Consider the following 6,000-nt stretch of genomic DNA (forward strand, 5'->3'; position numbering starts at 1 on the left):
TGTCAGTTAACCTGGGGAAAAAGTGGATTACTGAGCCAGAAGGGATAGCAAATATGTTTTGCAGCAACTGAACTTGGAAAGTCCATTTGAATAAAGTGTCAGAAACATATATAAGGGGATGTAGTAACAGTTTAATCAGGTTAGTCATAAAATGTTTTAAGATGGGTATGTCAACACATCACCACGTAATACAGAAAAAGCCAAGGCTCAGACTTAGAAATGCTAGGGCAGCACAGTTGCAGCTGTGCTGATGTACCGTAAACAGTTACTACAGTGACGGAATGGGTTCTTCCATTGCTGTAGTAAATCCATCTCTCAAGAGCCAGTAGCTAGATTGATGGAAGAATTTTTCCACCGACACAGCAGTATCTACACCCGGGCTTATTTTGCACAATGGAATTAAGCCAAGGCATGACATTTTTCACAACTCTGAGCAACATATTTAAACTGACCTAACTCTGTAGTGTAGACGAGCCTTTAATCTACACTTAAAAGCTGAATTGGCATAGCTACCTTGGTCAGAAGTGTGAAAAAAGCCACACCCATGACCAACATAGCTATGCCAACAATGTAGATGCAGCTTTGATGATGGAAGAGTGCTTCAGTCAATGTAGCTAATATCTTTCAGGGAGATGGTGTTCCTACACCAACAGAAAGACCCCAGTTGGCATAGGCTGTGGCTACACTAGAGGGCTACGCCATCATAGGCTGTGTGCACATTATGAAGCCTAAGAAAAAGTATTGAGCTTTTCACTTATCCACTTACGCTGGCTGTCATATGGAGTTATTGTTCGCTGTACTTTTGGAAGGAGCTGTGTGTCACCCCATTACGCTTGCCTGAAACCACCACCACCACTTTGTTATCCAAAGAGAGAGATCAAGAAATAAGAAAGAAGAGGACTGGGCGAATAGGGAGTGGATTCAAGGCCCAGAGAATAAATACGATTTTGGGCTTTACTCCAATGGAAAAAATAGTTACAGGATCAAGGAAGCAACTGTTCTATAAAAGAAATCCCCAAGTTACAAAGCAAAGGCTTTTAAATTATTAGAGAAAACATAAGTATTTGGCCTTGATTTTCTCAAGTAAGATTAGGCCAGGAGTGAAGTGGTCAGTAATTCTCTGCATCTTTGTTTTAGTTCATAAATATGACCATCAACTCCATTATGCATGAGAGAAGTCTTTAAAAATATTCGAAGTTATCAAAAACTAGTTCAAGTGTCCACTCTCCAGTGCCCTTATTTCTAGAATACAGTGAATTGTCATGCAGGAAGAAGAAAGTATATCTAGCATATAAAGCAGGGGTGGGCAAACCACAGCCCGCAGGCTGGATCCAGCCCCTCAGGGCTTTGGATCTGGCCGGCAGGATTGCTCCCCATGGTGCCGCGGGCCCCGTGCCGCTCTCAGAAGTGGCCGGCACCACTTCTCTACAGCCCCTGGGCAGGGGGCATCGTGCGTTGCCCTTGCCTCCAGGCACCACCCCCCGCAACTCCCATTGGCCTGGAACAGGGAACCACGGCCAATGGGAGCTTCAAGGGAGGTACCTGGAGGCGCAACAAGGGCAGCGCACACGGAGCCCTCCACCCCCCCACCGCCCAGGGGCCACAGTGCTTCCTAGAGTGGCACGGCATGGGGCCAGGGCAGGCATGCAGGGAGCCTGCCGGTGCGCGCTGCTGCCACCCCGGAGCCGCTTTAGGTAAGCAGCGCTGGGCCGGAGCCCAAACCCCGCCTGCACCCCGCACCCCAACTCCCTGCCCTACACCCCCTACCTGCACCTTGCACCCCCCTACACCCCAGCCCCCTGCCCTGAGTCCCCTCCTACACACCTCACTGCTCCTGCACCCCAACCCCCTTTCCTGAGCCCCCTCATACACCCAGCACCCCTCCTCTTCCCCAATCCCTTGCCCTGAGACCCTTCCTGCACACCACACCCCGCCCCAGCCCACATACAATTTCCCCACCCAGATGTAGCCCTCGGCCCAAAAAGTTTGCCCACCTCTGGTGTAAAGTGATATCCCTTACAAAATTATTTAGATTGAAATATACTTATATAGCCTCTTTTATCCAAGATCAAGGTATTTTACAGATATTAATTGTTAACATCCCTGGGAGATAAACGTTGCAAGTCTCACTACCCCGATTTTACAAATGAGGAAATGGAGTCAGTGAGGTTAAGAGTCTTGCCCAAGGTCCACTGCAAGACTGTGGAGGAGGTGGCATTAAAACCCAAGTGTCCCAACACCCATCCCTCTGCACTATGTTCTAGGCCATACTGTTTCTCTAATGAAAAAAAGTTTGCAATACATGTCTAACAAAAAAAATCAACTTGAAACAAAACAGAGGCTCTTATATAAAATTTCCTAGCCCTGCCAACATATTTCAACTCTGATCTGCAGGGACCATCTCTGTATGCAAGAATGTAGTTCCATTTCTTTGCTCGAATTCTTTCTTGGTTGAGATTAACAGCAAGGATGCCGATTGTGAACAGAATTTTAAAATTGACTGAAGCATCCAGATCTTTTCACACTGGCCAGCAAACAGATATCAGAAAGTCACTAGCTTTCATTTATCAACAGCTGTCAGATTCAGTCCAGTGACTTTCAGGCAAGAGGATCTATATCCCATTATCAGTCTTCTGAACCCTTCCAGTCACTCGCTGCCTGCATTTTTTTAAACTCAGATTTTCAACCCATACCTAAAGTGTAATGGTTTAATAACCTAATTACTACTGTAGATTAAGCCACACTTCAAAGCCCTGAATAAAAAATGGCTGTCACATTCAATTAGGCCCAATCTGTGAGCAGGAAAGGATGTTGTGCTGGTTAATGCGCACCGAGAGCCATTCACACTTAACACCACAGAGGAGTGTTGTAGCAAGCATACACAGAAAGCGTTTCTCATATTATTTCAGGAAGTTTACAAAGAGATGCTAGCTGAAAGTTAGTATGCTGTCAAATATCTGTACTTTATTTCCATACATTCTTCTACACAAAAAAAGTTAGGAAGAGAAAGAGTCCATAAGGAAATATAATTTAAAAAAAACAAGTTATTTCAGGGCTCAAAAGCTCTAAGCTCGTCAATAAAAGAGCTATCTTTAGAGCAGACTAGGATTAAATGTCACTATATCCAAGACCAATCAAGGTGGTAGATTTGACTATAAAAGTAATCTAGCCAAGCAACTGCAGATAAATAGGATCTGCTGACTACTGAAGAAGGTTAAGTGACAGGTGTACATCGGGGACAACATACACCATATGCGTTTGTGTGCATTAAAACCTTTTCCAATAAATATATATTCTTTACTCTGCAAAGTTCATACAGGAAAGCGATATTAGCATTCAGTGAGATAATATAATTTAAAAATACAAGTATGATAAAACATTCACTCATTCAATACATATCCTATTCCAAGCGAGGCTTACATTCTTAACAGATGTAACAATTGTAATTCAGTATGAACAGTGTGGATGAAGTCAGATGCCAGGCAGTGAGTAGTTAGCAATTTTGAGTCTATTCGTACTTATTGGTTGATCTACTGACTATTGCAGCATATCAATATTCTCTCTTAATAGTTATGCCATTCCATATAGTATTACATACAAATGCAGATGAAGTTGGAGAGAGGTGTGTTAAGAAGTTTTATGATGAGCAAATCACAACAGTTAGTATTTTAAGAAATGCTGTTCACAGGGGTGGCGTGAGGATTGATTAGTTAATGTTTGTAGAGCACGTCTGAAATGCTGTGTGAATGCTAAAGCACTAATTACATATTATGGTATACATATCACACACCCACTATCATCATTCTTAGGGCATAGCAAGGCTTATGGCTGGTACCCCGTCTTCCCCAGTCTAGCCTCAGTAGAGTTTTTTCATCTCTATAGCCAAAAAGTGTTCAGACAGTTCACCTTCACCCATTACCAGGAACAACATGTTCATGTCTGTCTGTAAACAACCTCAGACTTCCCCTCCCCACCCCATCCAGCTCTTATCTATTGCACATATGGTGCACCTCACTTCTTCCCCAGTTCTACTAGTAATCTCTCTTTACAATTAGCTGTCTAACTTCAGGGAGGAAGTGTGAGCAGTTAACATGTGCTACTTTCAGCTTCAGGAAATGGTTTCTGTTAGAGGGAACAGGGATGGTACATTTCAAAAATATATACAGTTCTTATAAAGAGAACTAGTCCCTCCCCATCAACAACGCCACAAAAAACAACCCCCAAACCCTAAAACAGCTTGCTTGTTTTTTCCTTGACTGTTACTGACCAAATCAAACGCTGGTGCAATGTCAAGCCTAGCCAAAATAAAGACTGGCGCAACCTGTCAGACTCCTCTTCCCATTCAAAACGTCAGGTTTGAAGCGGCTGCTAGTCATGGGTGGGCTGCGAAAGTCCTTATAAATCCACCTGTGCCAGAGAAATCTGAAATCGCTAGTTTCAAAAGCGTCCTAATTCCTGACAAAAGACCGTTTTCTAAAACGGTTAAATTTTTAAACACACACACAGTGTCTCTCTCTCTCTCTTTCCGTGCGCTGGCATCTCACTTGTGGTTATATCACGTCCTGTTTCTTTTCAAAACCACCCGAGCCCCAGAAGCTGTAGCGATACAGCCCCGGTGTGGGGCGGGGAACCGGGCCAAACGCGGGCGGGGCGGGGTGGGGCAGGGGGCCGAGCTGGCCGGGGGTCGGGGAGGCAGGAACGGGGCTGCGGGACGGCCGCGGCCAGGTGAATTATTCAGCAGCGCTCCCGCCTCTCAGCTGAGGCCACCTGCGAAACCCCAGCCGGCAAACCGAGCCGGGCAGCCAGGAGCCGGGGGGAGCCGCAACACAGGCACGGAGGCAGGTTGGACACAATCCTATTACACAAGCCCCAAACCGCCCGCCCGGGAGCCGGGGCCAGTGAGCGCCCGGCTGTGACTTACCGGGCGCCCGGCTCAGCATGTTGGGCGGGGGGCACCAGCCGGGCTCACCACGGGGCAGGAGGGTGGGACACGCGCGCTCCTCTCCCCGGGGGACGCGGGCACCTCCGCGCACGCAGGCACCAGCTGGGGCGCAGCCCAGCGACTCTGCCCCGGCCGCCTGCCCGGGCGGAGAGCACTAGAGCTGGGCGTGGCCCCGGCCGAGCCCCGGGCCAATCAGCGGGCGGCAGGGGGCAGAGGGCTCCTGCCCCGGCCCGGCCGCTGTCACATCGCGCTGCACGTGGGAAGCCCGGCGCCCGGCCTGGGCAGCGAGTCTGCCCCCAGCCCCGGGGCGGGAGACCGCCTGGGGGGTGGGGGGCACGCGGGTAGCATAGGGTGCACGGAGCGGGCCGGCTTCCTCTCGGGGGACGAGGGCGGGTGGGGCTGGTCAGTTCCCCCAGCGGTGAGGGGGCCAGGCAGAGGGGCTGGGGTTGTGGGGCCAGGCAGAGCCTGTGGGGCAGGCTGAGGGGCTAGGAGTGGGAGGTGCTGGAGGGAGGCCGAGGGAGGTGAAGCGGAAACACTCGGGAGGGAAGGAGACGAGGAGGTGGATGGGGGGAGATGGGGTAGGACAGGACAGGGGTGAGAGCAGGGCCACCCAGAGGATTCAGAGGGCCTGGGGTCTTCCTGCTGCCAAATTGTCACCGAAGACCCGGCACTTCAGCGGTGGGTCCTGGGGCGGTAGGACCCCCCCACCGTGTGTCTTCGGGGCACTTTGGCAGTGGGTCGCGGAGTGGAAAGACCCCCCCGCCGCTGAATTGCTGCCGAAGACTCGGAGTGGAAGACGCTCCGGGGGCCCGGGCCCCGCGAGAGTTTTCTGTGGCCCCCAGAAGAGTGAAGGACCCTGCTCCAGGGACCTCAAAAAACTCTCATGGGGGCCCCTGTGGGGCCTGGGGCAAATTGCCCCACTTGCCTTCCCCCCCCCCCCAGGAGGCACTGGGTGAGAAAGGGGGCTGAGGGGGAGGGCGGAACTGGGAGGATGCATCCCTAGGGAATGGGTGGGGAGTGAAGGAGGGCAGGATATGTAGGCAGATGCAAGGTCGAAA

General features: G+C 50.1%; 1 protein-coding gene across 1 annotated transcript in view; it reads right to left on the reverse strand.

The window, feature by feature from the left end:
• MICAL2 (microtubule associated monooxygenase, calponin and LIM domain containing 2) overlaps positions 1-5,050 on the reverse strand; it is a 189,375-nt gene extending 184,325 nt beyond the window's left edge. Inside the window, exon 1 of the mRNA XM_045014371.1 lies at positions 4,922-5,050. The gene's annotated coding sequence lies outside the window, so the exon portion shown is untranslated. The remainder of the gene's footprint in view (positions 1-4,921) is intronic.
• Between the last annotated feature and the right edge of the window lie 950 nt (positions 5,051-6,000).

This window comes from Mauremys mutica, chromosome 4, assembly GCF_020497125.1.
Source record: "Mauremys mutica isolate MM-2020 ecotype Southern chromosome 4, ASM2049712v1, whole genome shotgun sequence".
Classification (NCBI taxonomy): Eukaryota; Metazoa; Chordata; order Testudines; family Geoemydidae; genus Mauremys; species Mauremys mutica.